Below are 19232 nucleotides of genomic sequence, written 5' to 3' on the forward strand. Positions count from 1 at the left end.
CTGCAAAAAAGCTTCCTGCAGATGCAAAACCTATGTGAGAGACAACGGACTGTGTAAATGTCCCGATTTGCAAGTAAATGAAGCTAGCCTCCCCACCCAAAATTGACATATCTGTATCCAAGCACTGGGGATATGCCACTCAGATAATACCAAAAGATCAAGAAAAGCTAAAGCTGTGGTTAAAAGAAAAAGAAAAAAAGAAGAGAAAATCTAATGTGCCTATTACAATTTCAAAGAACTTAAAAGAAAGCGAGCGAGAGATATTTGCTGTCATCTTAACAAAGCAACCACACAGATGTGTAGCTGACAGGATGACAGAAAAAATATATATTCAAAAACATTTCATGGCTGCTTTTAGGTGCATAGGATAGTGTGATAATTGCTTCTCTAGTTCCTGTTACAGCGGTACCAGGACTGTGAATGAAGATGCTACATCAACACTGAAATCTAATCTGACTGATGGGGGAATGCTTCCTCCTCCTGGAAGAAAAAAAAAAAAAAAGGTTTAAAAATGTTGATGAAGCAGTGATAATATGGTTTTAATTAAACATGTCAACAAACCAGGACCAGGATGGAATACTAGATGTGCATATTCACTGAACTACTGTAAAGCTCAAACTGCTTTTCTGTGGTGGATTAGAAATGATTTACAGAAAGAGTGTCGAATCAAAACTACTGCAGTGACAGCAACAATTAGTAAGAATGTTTTTGAATGTAAAATTATTGATGGCTTCTGTTTTGCCTGGAACAGACTGTAATGGGGAGATTTTGCCCTGCTAAACAGAACTGCATATTGCCACTTAGTCTTAGTTTACTGTATAAAGCGAAATTTACCAATTCCCTTTTGGCTGAAAGGCAGCTCATTTGATCAACCCATTTCTATCTCCTCTCTGTTTGTGTGCATGTGCCCTGTCTGTTCATTGGAATAGAGGAAATGGGGAAAGTAGAAAGCAATCCTGTCTTATGGGGATAAATAATCTATTCCTCACCCCTCCCTCAGTAACACATGCTTCTGAAAAATGTGCAGTATCACAGTATTAAGACCATTCACATTGTCATCCTCTCGCCCCCCCCCCCCCCCTTTCTTTCTGCACTAGTGTATGAATTCAAGGCGAGTCAAAACAGATTGAGGTCAATAGCTAGTTTCCCATTGAAGTCAATGGGCTTTTGGATCGGGCCCTTAACCTGGGACTTCTGACTCAATAGTGCAGTTCTCTATCTAAAAACAGCAGTTTGAAGGGAAGCCAAATGAGTAGCAATAGACTGAAAGTAAATCTATAATTTGGGCTATTGATTTGCCCCTGATCAATTCCCCATTTAGTTTGGCCTCAGTCTGATATTTCAGACAGAGCAGGGAAGATCGTGGCAGATCCAGAGGGGAGAAACTAAGCTAGGGTTACCATATTTGAACTTTCAAAAAAGAGGACACTCCGGGGGGGGGGTGTAGCCCCGCCCCCTAGCAACACCCTCCCAATTCCCGCCCCCCTGACTGCCCCCCACAGAACCCCCAACCCATCCAACCCTCCCTGCTCCTTGTCCCCTGATCGCCCCTTCCCGGGACCCCTGCCCCTAATCACCCCCCGGGACCCCACCCCTTATCTAAGCCTCCCTCATCTTTGTCCCCAACTGCCCCCTCCTGAGACCCCCCCACCCTACCTGTCCCCTGACTGTTCTGACTCCTATCCACACCCCTGCCCCCGCCAGATCCCCGGGACTCCCACGCCTATCCAACCGCTGCCTGTTCCCTGACTGCCCCCCTGCCCCGAACCTCCAACCCATCTAACCCTCCCTGTCCCCTGACTGCCCCAATCCCTCTCCACACCCCTGCCCCCTGACAGGTCCCCCCAGAACCCCTGACCCATCCAACCCTCCCCCTGCTCCCTGTCCCCTGACTGCCCCAATCCCTCTTCACAAGCCTGCCCCCTGACAGGTCCCCCCAGAACCCCCACCCCATCCAACCCTCCTGCTCCCTGTTTCTTGACTCGCCCCCAGCCCGGGGGAGGGAGCGGGGCTGGCCAATCAGGGCCGGCTGCCATGGGCAGGGGGGTGGCTTTCTGGGTGTAGCGGCACAAACAGCTCCTGCTCCCGTTTTGCTACCGGCGTGCTGAAGCTGCAGGGGAGGGAGGGGAAGCAGGGGAGGGGCTTTTGCTGCCGGAGCGGCCCCAAGTGAGCAGCGAAATCCGGCGCGGCTGCCCTGTCAGCCGCTTTTGGGTCTTTAGATAGCCGTCCGGGGGGAAATCCCGGACATTTTTAGCTTTTTACAAATTCCCCCCGGACGGCTATTTAAAGACCCAAAAGCCGGACATGTCCGGGGAAACCCGGACGGATGGTAACCCTAACTAAGCCCAGAAGACACTAAGGACACAAGAAAAAATGGGAGGAAAAAAGAAAAGAGCAAAATCAATGGAGGACAGGAGCCAATAGAAGGGGAGGGGGGAAAATTAAAGACAAGATCAAAAAGGTGAACAAAAAGAAGGTGAATCTACAAGTTTAATTAAAGAAAAAAAAGGGGGGTGGGGGGGAAACACCAACAGAAGAATAGCACTCAAGCCATATACAATTAATTTCATCTCTTCAGTAGAGTTACACCATGGAGGAATTTGACCCAATTGGAGTAAAAACAACAGGATAAAATGAGACCGTTATAAATTAAGGGCTGTTGCTGCTAAGACATATGTATGAGATTTCTTTTAATGAGAAGACTTTCTATTCTCTGTACACAATCAGTATAAATTCCTGGGGGCGATAAGTTTTAAGAATAGAAACCAGGAGACCCTGCAACTGCTGGCCGTGTAATTCTGAGCAAGTCACAGACCTCTCTGTGCCTCAGTTCTCACAGCTGTAAAATGGGGAACAAGATGAGTCACTTGTGTAAAACACTCACAGCTAGGAACAAAAAGTGCTGGGTAAGCATGTAATGTTGTGCTCAGCAGGACACCCAGAACTGTGAGCCGCTGTGTTACCACTCTGCCTTAGCAAAAGTGAGGGCTTTGCTGCTGCTGACACACCAGCCTGTCTGCCTTGCTAGCAAACGCTTCAAGACTTTGCCAGTCTAAACTTGCCTGACAGGAAACACTCAGTGAACCCTAGTTATCAAGTTCCCAGAGATGTCTCCCTGCAGTGTCCAGTGCCTGTCAGTGGACACTCACAGAAATTAAGTTTGCTGCCTCCAAAGAGACAGAGCACGCATCTGCCTGTTGTGTCTTCAGCTAACCTAACACTTGTAATAAAACAAGAATCAGTTTATTACTAAAGAACAGAGATTAAGTGATATCAAGCAAAAGAAAAGAGACAGGTGTAGTTACAAAACAAAAAACAGAACAAAACACTTTTGCAACTTGCTAAGACTACATTTTAGTTGCTAGATCTTTGCCTAAGCAGTTTTCTCACTTAACTTACCAACATCCCTAGCCCTCCAAACTAGGGGACCCAACTTTCACAGGCTCAGAGGGTGTTGTATCCTATGTCCCCTCAGAGATGGATCCCTAAAAGGTCTTTATGCCCCCCTTATATAACCCAAAATTCTTCGGCTCTGCTTCAAGTGCCAGGAAGGCTTCCTGCTATCCCCGGTGTGATTGTTAAATAGTCTTTGCATCTGCTTGTGTAGCTTGATGGCTTTGTTTGCCATATATGTATTTACATATACTTTACATGTACTTTAATTGTCCTCTGCCACACATTCCTTTGTCTATAGCAGGCTTGGGTTATGGACTGCCTCTTGTCCTAGATAAATCTGAGCTGGAGCCTGTGTCAGTGATGGTACACAGAAATTGGTTAAGGTCAGTAGACATGACAGCCACAGCACAAACCTGGGAGGCAAATGTTGTAGGCACTCCAACAATTAGAGCCACCTGGAGCTCTAACGTTCAGTTCGTACAGCCGTGAATGATATTCACATATGAAGGTCATAAAATAAAATAAAAACTTGACTGCAATCTGGCTGGAACCGTCATACACAAACACAAGTAACAGAGCCAAATAATAGTCAGTATCAATAAGGTTTAGTTCTAGCTTGATTAGAACACCCAGACAACCCTATGCACCCGTAGGGGCAAACCACAGAGCCACTTTCTCACCCTCCTGGCTCTAGTTCCAGCCCTAGTGTGTTCTGATTGAATATAGGGAAGGGACTCTCTTGTCCACCAGAATGCACATCTCTGATCAGTTCGAAAGCTGCAGCAGCTTAACCCCTGCTGGAGAGACTAATGAGTCTGTGACGTTGTGCAGTCTATATGGTTTTATAAAAATATAAGTGAATGTAAGGTAATTGGGATATGCTTCATGCAAAAGGTCTCTTGTAAGGTATCATTACAAAGCTCATAATCTACTGAGTGTGATCATCCTATTTGTAGAAATGTACCACTCTTGTATCTAAAACTAGAAATATAAAACATAACTCTGAGGGCCTATTGTAATTATGTAAAGTGTGGGCCATTAATGATGGTTTGGAATCTTGATGACTCCCATTAACAAGGACCATTGTCTGCAGATGACTGTGTTTACCTGTGAGTCTTCCTGTATATGTGTGTGCTGGCAAGTGAGTAATGAAGTCTTGCAGTGACATGTGATCATGTCACCTGAACTGGAATCCATCTTTAACCTGGTGCTTTTCCAGTGAGGGGGGGTGAAAACCCAGAGGGACAAAGAGTTCCCGCCTTATGCAAAAGATATATAAAGGGGTGGAAGAGAACAGAGAGGGAGAGGAGCCATCATAGAGAAGCCCCTAGCTAACACCTAAGCTGGAACAAGAGCTGTACCAGGGGAAAGAATTGTGCCCAGGCCTGGAAGGTGTCCAGTCTGAGAAAAACTTACTGAAGCATCTCTGAGGGTGAGATTATCTGTATTTAGTTTGATTAGGCATAGATTTGCGCATTTTATTTTATTTTGCTTGTGACTTACTTTGTTCTGTCTGTTACTACTTGGAACCACTTACATCCTACTGTCTGTATTTAATAAAATCACTTTTTATTTAGTAATTTACTCAGAGTATGTATTAATACCTGGGGGAGCAAACAGCTGTGCATATCTCTCTATCTGTGTTATAGAGGGCGAACAACTTATGAGTTTGCCCTGCATAAGCTTTATGCAGGGTAAAACGGATTTATCTGGGTTTAGACCCCATTGGGAGTTGGGCATCTGAGTGCTAAAGACAAGCACACTCCTGTGAGCTGTTTTTGGGTAAACTTGCAACTTTGGGACACGTGATTCAGACCCTGGGTCTGTGTTGGAGCCAGACTGGAGTGTCTCGCTCAGCAAGACAGGGTGCTGGGGTCCTGAGCTGGCAGGGAAAACAGAAGCAGGGGTAGTCTTGGCACATCAGGTGGCAGCTCCCAAGGGGGTTTCTGTGATCCAACCCGTCACAGAGTCTTTCAGGGTGTATTACATTCTCTACTACGTGACAGAAGGGTATAGAAAACTCAAAGACTGTGGTGCTTGGTGAGTCAGGTTGACATTTGTGTGGGTGCTTATTCATCCACCTTTCAAATGACTGAAGCTGTCTGAGCTGTAAATTGAGTCAGGGAGTATGACAATCCTGTTATACAGGCAGCAGATAAGTGCCTGACTGGAGAGTTCTTCAAGTTTTTGCAATAGGATACTCCTACCAGGTCAGAGTCAGTAGGGTAAGTGTCATAAATGGAAGATAAAATACATCTGTGAAATCAAAAGCCAGTTCAGTTGTTTTTTCCACTCTCAAATCCAGTTCAACTATCTAAAGCTAGTCTGCTGCTTTAGAGAGATGATCAGCTGTTTGCTTTCCCTTTTTCAAGTCCTTCTAACACAGGGGTTCTTAATCTTTTTCTTTCTGAGGCCCTCCCTCCCCCAAACATGCTATAAAAACTCCATGGCCCACCTGTGCCACAATAACTGTTTTTTTGCATATAAAAGCCCAGGCCGGCATTAAGGGGTAGCAAGCTGGGCAATTGTCCAGGGCCCCATGCTACAGGAGGCACCGTGAAGCTAAGTTGCTCAGGCTTCTGCTTCAGCCCCAGATGGTGGGGTTCAGGGCCCCAGGCTTCAGCCCCATGCAGTAGGACTCCAGCTTTCTGACCTGGGCCCCCACAAGTCTAACATTGGTCCTGCTTGGCAGACCCGCTGAAATCTGCTTGCATCCCCCCAGGGGTTCCCAGACTCCTGGTTGAGAGCCACTGCTCTAACACAAACCCACACATATGCTCTAACCCTGATTCTGTAAAATCTTCTGGTGTTCAGTTATCCAAGATGCATCCCCTCTTCCTCGGGAAACTTGCACTATCACCCACAGTCTTTTTAGTGTCTGAATCTTAATTAGATTTTAAGCTTATTGGAGCAAGGACCATATCTCCTTACATTTGTACAGCACCAAGTACTCAGTCAGCATTCAAATAAATAATGAATTATAAAAACAAAGTGAGCCCTAACCTGGCAATTAACTACAATCCTGGGTTCATAACACAAGGCACGACAAGTTACTAAAGTGTGACAGTATACTGTAAAAATGTTTATATAGAGAGTGCAATAGTTCATCTAATTACAGTGAGTTTTCAAGCACTGGTGTTAGGCACTCTCAGGGGGTGCACCACTCACTGCTTGTCTGGCACCTCCTCCTAGTCACTCTGGGGATTAGCTCTCAAGATCCATTCCCCCTCCTGTGGTTGCATGCCACCTCGCTCTCAGATCCGTAACTCCTCTCTCATCCCAGGAACTTCAGTGTCTTCTTCATGACTCAACCCTGCAGTTAAGTTGCTCAGCATTTCCCCCAATTTGTGGTACAGTTCTTCAATTGTCTGTCACTCTCACAGTGACCCAGACAGTCTTCCCGTTCACTGCCCCACGTCTGGTCTATGTCATGCCCTCGGTGGCTCGGAGGGGAACCCTAGCCCACCCTCTACTCCAAGTTCCAGTCCAGGGACCCTACACCCAGCAGTTCTGTGCTTTCCTCTCCCAGCTCTCACTGCTCCTTTCCTGGACTGTTTCTTACAACTCCTGGTTCCCTTCCTTTCTCTGGGTGTACTAGCTCTAAACCCTCCTCCCTCTTCCCAGGGAGTGACTGTCCTTTGCCAGCAGCAGGTCTGTCTATTGCCAGCATCTTTGCTTTATAGGCCCCACCTGTTCCTGCCCAGCTGAGCCTGCTTGAAATCAATTCCCTGTGCCCTGACTCTTCCTCCAGGTGTAGCCTGTGGATTTCATAGGCCTACCTGGCCACCTTCCAGTCTTGTGTGGGGTGGACACCCCATCACAGGCACCTGTGCAGTATGACATTATTTCTTTATTATACAGGGAATATACGATGCAATATAACATTTCTATCACCATGAGTCTAGGATGAGCATTTTTTTCACAAGAGGCAAAGCTCTGACTATGCAGATCATCTCAAACAAGTGCTGATAAAACTTTTCTGCTACACTAGACCATAATCAAGTGAAAATGACTTAAAAGGGTGGGGGTTTTTTTAACATAATGTCACAGTTTTAAAACTCAAATATTTGTGTTTTTTAGGGTTAGAACTGAGTACTGAGGCCCACAGAGAACTAGAAATCTTCCAAATCTAGTAGTATAAAAGTACCCATTACTGCTCCTGCAAGGCAGCAAAATATCAGAGCGAAAAGGAATCAGTTTAAAGTCTATCAAAGCCCAGCCTCCATACATCCCTTCAGAGATCATATTCCACAATCCTCCAATTATTAAACCTGAAATTATTATTATTTATTATTTGTATTATAGTGCTACCGAGGACCATGGAACAAAACCATAGTCTCTCCCCTAAAAGAACTTACAATCTGTGTATAAGACAAGAGACCACAAATGGATACAAGCAGATGGGGAGTAAAAGGAAACAAAGAGACAATACTGGTCAGCATGACACATTGTGTTCTCAGCATACCAGCAGCCTAGCCACTGCCAATTTTTTGTAGGCCTCATAGCAAAGGAGAATTTGAAGGAGAAATTTGAGGGACGAAAATGAGTTAGTTTTGTGGAAGTTTACAGGGAACTTCTCCAAGACATGAGGAGCAGAATGAGAAAGCACAAAGGTGCTTGTTTGAAAGTTTAACAAGTGGATGATGGAGGCTGGCATCATGGACCCATTGGATGCAGGAGCTGACCTTTCAATCCTGAATGATAGATAGGATGGGGATAGGTTTTGAAAGGCCTTGAAAGTGAAAACAAGGTTATGTTTGATATGAAAGAGAAGAGGGAGCCAGTGAAGGGATACAATGAGAGGGTGATATGTTCAGAGCGATGGTCTAGAAAAATGATCTTTGCAGCAGCATTCTGAACGGACAAGAGTGGGACAGTGTCAAGGCCAGAGAAAAAGATGTTGCAGTAATTGAGACATGAGATAATAAAAGTCTGGGTGAGAGTTTTAGCTGTGTGGATGGATAGGAAAGGACAGATTTTATGAGAAAAGAATCCATAAGATTTAAATATAGCCCTGGATGCAAAGATGTAGAGAGAGGTTCAAGTCAAAGATGATGCCTTGGTTACAGGCCTGAGTGACAGGTTGTGTTGTCCACAGGGATAGAGAAAAGAGGTAATAGAGAGGGCTTAGAGTGGGAAGATTAACAGCTCTGTTTTAGCCATGTTGACCTTGAGTTTATGTCTAGACATCCACAAGGAGATGTCAAAGAGAGGTCAAGATTTTAGTTTGGACAAAAAGAAACAAGTCTGGAGCAAAGAAATAGACTGGAATCACTTGCTCCACTGTGTAAAATACATGTGTACATCCATTGAAATCCTGAGACAATTATTCAACTGAAATTTCTCCTAAGTTTATATATCCATGCATAGCTAGTGCCAGTGTAAATTTGGGAGATCAAAACAAAAGGTATTTTTAAATCCTCAAAATATAGTGTAATCACAGCTGATTTTCACCAGATTAAAAAAAAAGCACAATAAAATGGCCCTGATTTAGTAACGCAATTAAATACATCCTTTACTTTAAGAATCCCTATTCAGCAAAGTACATATACATGTGCTTAGCTTCATGTACATCATACAGTAGCTATCTCCTGCCCACCATTTCCCACTCCCTATTTACAGTCCGTCTGCATTTGTTTCTGTCTGCACTTTGTCATGGGTTAGTTTGTTTTTTCCATTGGATTTTTTCTTGGTCCCTTGTCTACTCCTTCCCCCCCACAATGTCTCTTATATAGCATGGAAAAAACAACCATCTTCAAGACAAACTTTCAAATCCAAGATGTTAGAATAAGTTTGAAGTTCCCTAGCAAATAGTATTGTTTTAATAATAATGCATATGTCAAAATCTAAAGGCCAGAGTCTCAGCTAGAAACCAGTGGACGTACAGCAATTTAGAGCAGTTGAGGATATGGCCCTAAGAAATTAAATTTGGGTACTGTCCTCTGCCCTCTGAGATTGACCTTCCATTTTTGTGTTGTTAAAATTAATTTCTTTACTTTTTGGAAGAATGGGTGGTCGGATTCATTTTATAATTAGGGGGTAATTCCAGACAGTGGGTCTGATCCAATTTCCATTAAAATCAGTGGGAAAACTCTCAAAGACATTAAATGAAATTGGATCAGGGATACAGAGACAAAAGATGAATATCCTGCCATATACACTGTATGTGCTAAAACTAATTTCTTTGCTTTTGGAAGTCTAGGAGATAGTTTCTGATTATAAAATTAATTATAATGTCAAACATAGGGTTAGAGATGAATTTGGAGTTTGGGACAAGTTACACAAACACCTAGAAACACCTAAAAGTCTGGATAATCAACTCAAATTTTTAATGAAAAATTTGCTGAAAATCATTCTAGAAAAATAGAATTAATGTAATTTTCAATAAAGCCAAAGAAAATACTTGCAACAAATCATGTGAAACAGACAAATGGAAGGTGCTACACTTAGGGAAGGAAAAACAAATGGACAAATACAGAATGGGGGAAAACTGGCCTGGCAGCAGCACGGCTCAGAAGGATGTGGGAGTTGTGGTGGATCACAACCTCAACATGAGTCAGCAATGTGATGCTGTTAAAAAACAAAGCAAACGCAATTTTGTTGCATTAACAGAGGCATAGCATGCAAGTCATGGGAAGTGGTAGTACTGCTCTACTCGGTGCTGGTTAGGCCTCAGCTGGAGTACTGTGTCCAGTTTGGGTCAGCAATGTATAGAAAGGATGTAGAGAAACTGGAAAGGATCCAGGGGCAAGTGACAAAGAAGATCAAAGGGATGGAATGCCAGCCATATGAGCAAAGGTTGAAGGAACTGGGTAATTTAGTTTGGAAAAGAGGAGATTAAGGGGGACATGATAGTATCTTCAGATAATTGAAAAGCTGCCATAAAAAAGATGGAGAGAAGTTGTTCACTCTTGCCCCAGAGGGCAGGACAAGAGGCAATGGGTTCAAACTACAGCACAGCAGATTTAGATTAAATCTCAGGAAAAACTGCCTAACTGTAGGAACAGTAGGACAATGGAACAGATGGACTAGGGAGGTCGTGGAAGTTTCTTCACTGGAGATCTTCAAAAGGAGGCTGGATAGAGCCATCTGTCTTGGATGGTACTTTAGACACAACAAATCCTGCATCTTGGCAGAGGGTTAGACTGGATGATCCGTGTGACCCCTTCTAAGCCTATGATTCTATGGAATTCACCTAGCACTCTAATCAAATTTACAGACAGACTCACTAAGGTTCCCAAATCTTTCAACTGATCCTAGGACTACATTTAAGCAAACCAGGGCTAATCGGTGGCTGCTTTGCGACAAAATCATTTTCTTGCTTCTGGCATTTTGTACTTGTGCTCAGACTGGGAACAAAACAGGAGAGCAGCGCTCCATCCAAATTAAAAATGAGAAAAATAGAGGTTCATTTCAGGTTTTGTTCTAGAAAATGGAAAGTGCTTCCATGGCTACTACCTAATGTGAAGATAATACAGTTTTTTTTTTAAATATACCTTAACTTCAAACATGAAAATATAATCCAATTAATATGTTTTTTTTTTTTACTACATTTTTAAAGTCTTCCAATTTAATAATGAAGTCCCTTCTTTAAGGGTGCTTATGTTAAAATGGTAATCAGCCTATTCTCAGCAGTGAAATAACTCAGTTCTATTCTTAAAGCTTATGGTTGCAGGCATACTAGCTCACAGTTTTCATTCATCTCTCACAGGGACAGGGCTGCACATTCCTACTAAGCTCACATGGAACAAATTTAACTGTTAAATTGGGGGGAAATGGGAATCTCTTAGAGATTACCAGCATTTCCAGATTTGTTGAATGGGACAAAATTCCTCATGTGATAACATGCACTGAGTCAGAACATAGTTTCAGCATCATAACACAGCAAGGAAATTCAACAACCTCCCAGATTTAGTAATTAATATTTTTTTTAAAATGTCTAGATGCTTGTATTGCAGGAGAGGCCTCTGGAACACTATTAGAATTGATGTCAAGACAAGCTGATTTATGAGTTTAAACCATTTCTGAATGCTCTAACTGAGAATAAAGCCATTGTTCTCTTACAGGATATTGCCTACTATATAAATTCATTCAGATATTTTATATACTATGCACTTAAAGAATAAGTAAACACTGGTTTGCCTAATGTACAATTCAACAGCGATACCCACAGAAATTGTGATTCCATTACCCCAACTATATATCTATAAGTAGCTTCTAAAAACTACATATAGAAATCAAATAATTATTTCTATATGCATGGATTTTTATTTGCCAAGGTCATTTTTTTTTATGTTGTTTCCTTTTCTCTCTCTTTAGCTCACCAGTCTAATAGGAATAGTTTTGTTTTAAATGGTATTGGACTGTAGCTGTTTCCCAACCCTTGCCCTCCTGAAAACAATAGTTTAGTCTAAATCTAGGGATTCGGTAAACCACGTAACACATTGCATATAAAGTAGAGAATTTTGCCAGTGGGGGAGAAAATCATCTGGCACAGAGACATGTGTGTTCATCAGTAAGTCCTAGCTTCACTCTTGCTTAGAGTAGAAGTGTTGCGTTCAGCTGACCTGCCCCAACATAGTGTCCTAAAGAGGTCAGAGAAGGAATTTATTAGCAGGTAGAGTTGACTTGACAAAGGAGCTGCACACAAATTTAAAATAATTGAATCATTTAAATGCTCTCTACCCAAAACATAGAATATCAGGGTTGGAAGGGACCTCAGGAGGTCATCTAGTCCAACCCCCTGCTCAAAGCAGGACCAATCCTCAATTTTTGCCCCAGATCTCTAAATGGCCCCCTCAAGGATTGAACTCACAACCCTGAGTTTAGCAGGCCAATGCTCAAACTACTGAGTTATCCCTCTCCCCATTTAAATCTAGGAAGCAAGAGGAATGTTCCAAGGGAATTATGTACTTTGAAAGATGCATGGATGCTTCAAGTCCAACAGAGGTGGAAGGGAAATAGGTTAAAATCCTAAAGAGTTCTATTAAGCACATCATCACTGTAATATTTTGCTCATCTGCCTTAACAGATGAAGAGAAAAAATATAACAGTCAGAATTTACATTATTTACAGAATTTTATGAAAAAGCATAAGTAATATTCCAGAATGCTTTATTTAACCACCATGAGAAAGGAGGGATAAGGATCCATTTTGAATATTTATTGCAGCACTTAACTGCCTAGCTGAACATTGGAGACAGTTGGTGCTCCATAATGAAAAGATTGAAGATTCAGAGAGAATTCAAATGGACCCAGTTTACCCACGTAAAACTATCCTATCAAAGTGAAGCTATAAAGCCACAACAAACCATGCTGAGGAATCAAAGTCAGAATTAAACTATAAACTCACACTTGGACGCACTGCCTATAAAAGGGGATATTGGAAAGTGGATTACAAGACCAAAACAGTCTGGATCAAATTGAATCTTTGAAAAAACAAAACAGTGTAATCCCTTTACAGAACTAACAATAAATATGCTTGATATGTGGAATGGTTCTCATACATAGCTACCTTTGATTCTTGGAAAAGGATACAAAATGTCACTAGTACAATAAGAAAAGAAAAATAAACATTGCATGAACCAGCATGGCTATTATACCTATGTTCCTCTTCAGTTTAAGCATTCTTTTTTTCTTTCTTAAGTGTTGGTAATCCTCTTCTTGAAGCAATTGTAACTAGCTGCCAATGGTTTTCAACTGTGCTATACCCCTAAGGCTGCTCCAGGGCTTGATGTATTTAATTAGTAATTTTGGGAGAAGGCTAAAAGAAAAATCTATTCACATGGGTGATGTTTTTCTTGTTTGCTAGAGACCAACAGTTAACTAGCTGTCTACTGGAAACAGTAGTCATCAAATTTACAGCAAACACCAAGTAGGATATAGGAGTCATAGTCCATAGGTAAAGTTTTCAAGAAGATCTAAATGAATTAGTCACTTACGTTCTAGTTTCAAAAGTTACATAGATGCTAAAGAGCCTAAATCCCTTTCACTTTAAATGAGAACTAGGACTGTCTATATGGAGAAATTTACCAATATAACTATAGCAGTATAATTAAACTAGTTATGCCAGATAATTTTTCCCATGTAGACAAAACCTTAACTCTTGATATTATTGTTCTTGAGCAGGTTATTATGAATGTTCAAAATTCAAGCTGTGTTGCTAGTTTTGATTGAACACATATGTTACATGGCATTGTCTAATTGTCCTACTTGGATGAAAGTATGTTCTAAGACTCAGGTTTCCAATGTGAATATTTGAATCTATGAATTAAAAATTCAGTTGTTATGAATATGGTCCACTATTTGCTTAAAATCCATTGTTATCGCAAACCTGCCTGCCTGTGTACTAGAATACTAATAGAAAATGAAGACAAGAAGGTGAGATAATTCTAAGCATATAATACTTGCAGTTTTGAACTAATATTCACTGATTCTTTTACCGTATTCACAAAAATCTAGAACAATCTGAATAAGCTATTAAAGATCTGAGCTACATTGAGGACGAAGGTACTGCTACAAGAGAGGAATGTAATTATGGATCCCCATGAACCAATGAACTCTTCCTTTCCTTGCCCACAAAAATGTTTTGCATTCAAGAAAGATGCTTCATGACACCAAATGACCCATTTATTTTATTGCAGGCTCCACTGTATGAATGGCAGATGATAAATTATTCCCTGTGAGACTTTGCATGAAGGTTGCTATAAAAAAACATTATTGTATCAAAGAAGTCTAGAAGGCAGAAGCAATGTTAAAGGGTGCGAGCACAAAGCTTTAGTCTGGGGTGCAAGAATAACACACAAAAATTAGTAGTGGTATGTCAGCTGCTCTTGGTACAGTCTTTCTAGAGGTCCCAGATTTTTCCTAAGTGGACCCTTCAATTAATCTAAAATTAGACCAGTCTAACACATCTTAACTTAAACTTCAGAGCTTGCAGTCTTTTGTCTCCTTGTCAGTTTCTCAGAAGCAGCCTGGCTGTTGCCCCTCTGCTATTCCAGGCTTTTCTAACTCTCTTTCCCTCTATAGTCACACCCTATTCCCCCCCCCCCCCCCATTATAGCTGGGGTTGTTTTCTTTATTAGTCACAGCTGAGGGTGTGTGTCTCTCTCCTCTCCCTTCTGTCTGTGCTCACTATGGGGTTTGTAAACCCCATTACATAGTAGTGTAGAAATATAATGAATATGCCCTTACTACAGCACTGCTTTGAGTGAAACCTCATGTGTCCCATAAGGAGAAGCAACCAAGTGTTTGGATGCTTAATTGCTTATCTGAATCTTACCTGAACTATCCAAGCCTTTAGAGTATATAACATTCAGCTGGATATCTCACAAGAATAATTTTGAAGCATTTCTGCTTCCAATTCCAGCCAGAACCACAAAATGCAGAGATATGACAATAAAAAGTAAAGTGTAAGAGACAGTTAACAACAGTTTTCAAACACTGAAAAAGGTTGATTTGAGGTTTGGTTTGAATTTGATGTGAAGATTTGGGGCAGTTATTTTTCCTTTAATCCATCTCTAATCAAAACATTAATGGCAGCATTAAATATTAGGAAGATATTCAAGAAGATGTTTCCCCTCATTGTTTATGTAAAGTGCACACTGAAAGCCTAGTATCTGTGTATGTCTGGGGGTATTCAATACAAATAGGCAATTTGGATAAAACCCAGACTTCTCCCAAGGGCCCATCCAAGGCCCTTCCATTTAATTCCTCAATAGTGTGTGATTAAGTGGTGTATGGGCACATTCACAGGTCATCAGGGGGTGATTTTCACCCTCAATGCATGGCTAGGTATTGTTGTATTAATTTAAATGGAATATATGGGCTAAAGGTGTTAACACAACCCAGTCACAGTCCAACACCAGTGTTAAACAAAGTCCAAGGCTTGGCATACAGAGACCTCAGCCTGCTTAGCCCCATGGCAAACACACCATTAACAATCCTTTTAACTTTTAATTAAAGATAAAGAAAAGAAGGAGAAACAGTTAATACTTTACATTTCAAATGTTTTAAGGAAGGGTTTCATTTTAGCAACATTCCTTGTGCCCTTTCCCTTCAGCTGGAGAGAGTTCTAGAAGTAAACCCTCCCTTGTTTGACAGTTTGTTACATGGTATCAAAGATAGTAATAACTCCCCTTTTGGGGAAAGGAGAAGAGGTTAGTTGAGATGGGCTGGAGATGTCATTGCTGTTGTTGTTGTTAAAGTCCAATCTTAGAAGGAAAAGCCCCCTTATTTGTCAGTCTCTAAGATGGTATTAAAGATGGTAATAACAAACTGTCATCCCAGGTGGTGGTTGGGATTCAGCTGTAGCTGGCAGAGGTGGCGATGTCATCTGGGTGCCTCTCTTTCTGGACTGGTCTGGTCAGGACACCATTCTGGATCAGGATGAAGACGACCCTGGGGGTCCCAGGAAGCAATAGGAGTGACAGCCACAGTGGTGAAGCTAACTCCAGTAGCCTCTATCTGTTCTTTCCATCTCTTCTTTTTGTTCTTTCATCCTTTCCCCACAATTTTTTTTTCTTTTAAGGAGCCCAAAAGGGAGTGATGGGTGGAATAGCCTATCCCCTCATTATTTTGTCCACCAATTAGGCCTGATATCCGACATACCAATTTTGTCTCATTAATTTCCAGCTCCACATCTCCTGTTTTTAACAAGCATAATTTCAACACAGTCCTTGAATCATATTAAGCTGGTCTTTTTATTCAGACTAATTCAGTTATTCTGTCTCTCTTTCATACTTTTCCCCATCAACATTTGTTATGATACATTATTTTAACATATTATGTATGTCTACCTACGTTTTACAGATCAGCTTACAATTCGGGTAATCTTGTAGGCCCAGTTGTCACAACACTATGCATGCATATTGTAAGGAAATTGCCAAGAATCAGGTTAACTGGGCTTTAATCCAGTTTTAGATTTATCATTTCCATACAAATCATCTCATTCAGCTGGCTGGCAAACTTATGACAAAGAAAGCTGAAGGACCAAAACAAGAATAGTGGATAATCTTTTTATTAAACTGTTTGTTCTATTATAGCATGATATGGTTTGCACTATTGTATAATCAATTCTGATTGGAGCCTAGAGTAAACAAATTTTGTGATGTAGGATTCCTTCACTGAAAGAGATGAGACTGTTGCCAATGGCACAATTTCCCCAAGCAGACAAAATTAAATGAAGATGGGTGGTCTGTCAAGCAATGACATTACATTAGGAGAATGAAAAACGATAGACACATACACAAATCTAATAAACCAGAGTAAGACATTATCAGCCAGTGGAATAACCTGACTCCCTGCCAGGTTTTATATAACTTTAAACAAATTGTCTCATGGAGGAGGCTGAATTCAAAAACATTTTTGGAGTCTTAGGGCCAGATTCTATCACCCTTATTAATGCTAAGTATCACCTTATTCCACAAGCTGCTCTGCTGAAATCAGTGGCACTACTTTTGGAGTAAAGTACTATTAAAATGTAATGGTTGCAGAATCTGGCCCTTGATGATTCAATAGTAATATTTTGGCACTTATTAACATATCTAGCCTGAATAATCCAGTAGGTGAACCCAACATGTCTGTGATCAGATACAGTAGACTTGCTGCATCCATCTTTCAATAATTTTACTTAATTCTACCTCAGGGAAGAAGCCTAAAGGAACTGACATTATATTAAACTATTAGAATCACTTCAGTTACAATCTGTGTGGGTTTCTTTTTCTGCTCTAACATCTTTTAGAGTAAGTTTAGCGCTGGTAAAAGGTATCAAACTGATAGCCCTGGAGGCAGCAGCCCTCTCTAACCTGAAAAGAGATCTCCTCTGAGCGTGAAAGAGTTCTCTGTACAGAGCTATGCAAACTCTGCTGAGACTGCTAAAAAGGGTGCTGATTAGTGCCAGTTCTGATATTAACAGATTAACGACCGTACTAAAAAGGCAGATGCCTTAAATGTTTAATAGTGCAAAATCTGCATATTTTGTTTTTGGTCAGTGATCTGCCTCCCCCCTCAATTTTCAATCTAATGACTTGATTAATTTGCTCAATTTGCATGTTCTACATGCAGCTCTTGCCATTCTCCAGGATGTGAAAGGGGAAAAAGTTTCTGAATAGATGTACAAACACTTACACACACACACACAGGGCTAAATGCTCAAAAGGAGTTAAGCTCCTAAATTCTGTTTAGTCTCCCTAACTTCCATTCAAATCAATGGAAGTTAGGAACCTAAATAGAAATTAGGAACCTAACTCCTTTTGAGCATTCGGTGCATAATGACCACTGAAGGGGGTAGCAAATAAGCCTTGCTGTCAGTGCAGCATACTGTTGTCAGTCATAGAGTTAGAGTAAAATTTTGGAGTCAATTAAGAGAAATGTTTAGAGTTAATTGAAAACAATTAGAGAAATATTCAAAATAAGGAAGCGTGGTGAAACTTGTGAAGCTTAAAATAAACAAAGGGAGTAAAGAGGCTTCAACTGTATTAAATGCAGACCAGGTCAGTAGTGATCAAAGGCTACTGGCTGATGATTGCTTGGTGACCCGTGTGAAATGAGTTTGGTGATCTCAATCTTGTTCCCATCAGACAAGCGTCCACAGCACAAAGCCATCACTTTAAACAGCACAGATTGGCTGCCTCTCTGGAAGTCTCAGCAGAAAGGCCAAGGACTTACTTGTAACAGAGACTACATTTCCTCTTCAGATCAGGATTTAAACTCAGGGGCATGGACATGTGAGGAAGCTTGCATGGCCAGTTTGTCACTGCTCATATAGTACCTCTCCTTTGAAGTCTCCGTTTTGCAGGGACGACCATCGGACACTTTCACAAGCACTCGAATTTGCACAGGGCAAAAGCACACATTTCAACAAAGCTCAATGGGACTTTTAGAAAAGACTCTCTTCAGAATGGCCAGCTAATAATTATGTTTTCAGTAGGTGTCTCTCCTTCCCATCAACCCCTATGATCATTGTAAGATACTACAGTGACAGAGAGTGTATAAAAGCATGGCTAGCTAGCTATAAAATTAGCTACCCTACCTTGGGTAGGTGTGGATGACTGGGATATAGGGTTTTACCATCAAATACTGCATGTCTGAGAACCCAGGAGCACACATCCAAAAAAAAAAAAAAAAAAAAAGAGTCAAAAATGTCACTTCCACACAGTCCTAATGGATTTTGAACAGGCAATTTGGAAATGAAAGAAGTGGAAGGGAAGACATGATCCAAATCTGTTCCGCAAGCCTAGAAGAATCATAGAAATGTAGGGCTGGAAGGGACCTCAAGAAGTCATCCAGTCCATCCCCCACACACTAAGGCAGGATGAGTTACACCAAGAATGCATCTTTTCTTAGAAAGCTTCAGATTTAGAAGAAGAAGAATCTGGGTGGCTATGCTGACTCTAGTCATGAACTAGTCAAAGGACAGCTTGCTTGACTGCAGAAGAGCTTGCATACCAGAAAGGTCTAACTTCATCCCACGCTTTCTGCAATCTAGTTTAGAAAGTTCACACAAGTGTTACATCACCAGGGGAACACTAATGACCAAAGACAGTAGAATATCAATTCCACTCTTAAAGACATGCTGCATGAATGAATCAACTCCTCACAATACTCTTTAAATTTAAAGTTTCATACTGTAGAGGAAAGACTTGTAGGGGTGAATAAACTTCAACATCATCTCCACTCTTTGGAAGGTAGGATGGATTTCATATCCCTGTTACAGCAGATGAACATGAGGTCTATGTAGGCACATTCAAAAACACAGGGCTTCAGCTGCACTAAAAGGCATGTCTGATTCCACAACAATATCTGGACATGGTATATGCAATCCAGGGTACCTGGGGC

Source organism: Terrapene carolina, unplaced genomic scaffold, assembly GCF_002925995.2.
Source record: "Terrapene carolina triunguis isolate 2854851 unplaced genomic scaffold, T_m_triunguis-2.0 Scaffold85, whole genome shotgun sequence".
Lineage (NCBI taxonomy): Eukaryota > Metazoa > Chordata > Testudines > Emydidae > Terrapene > Terrapene triunguis.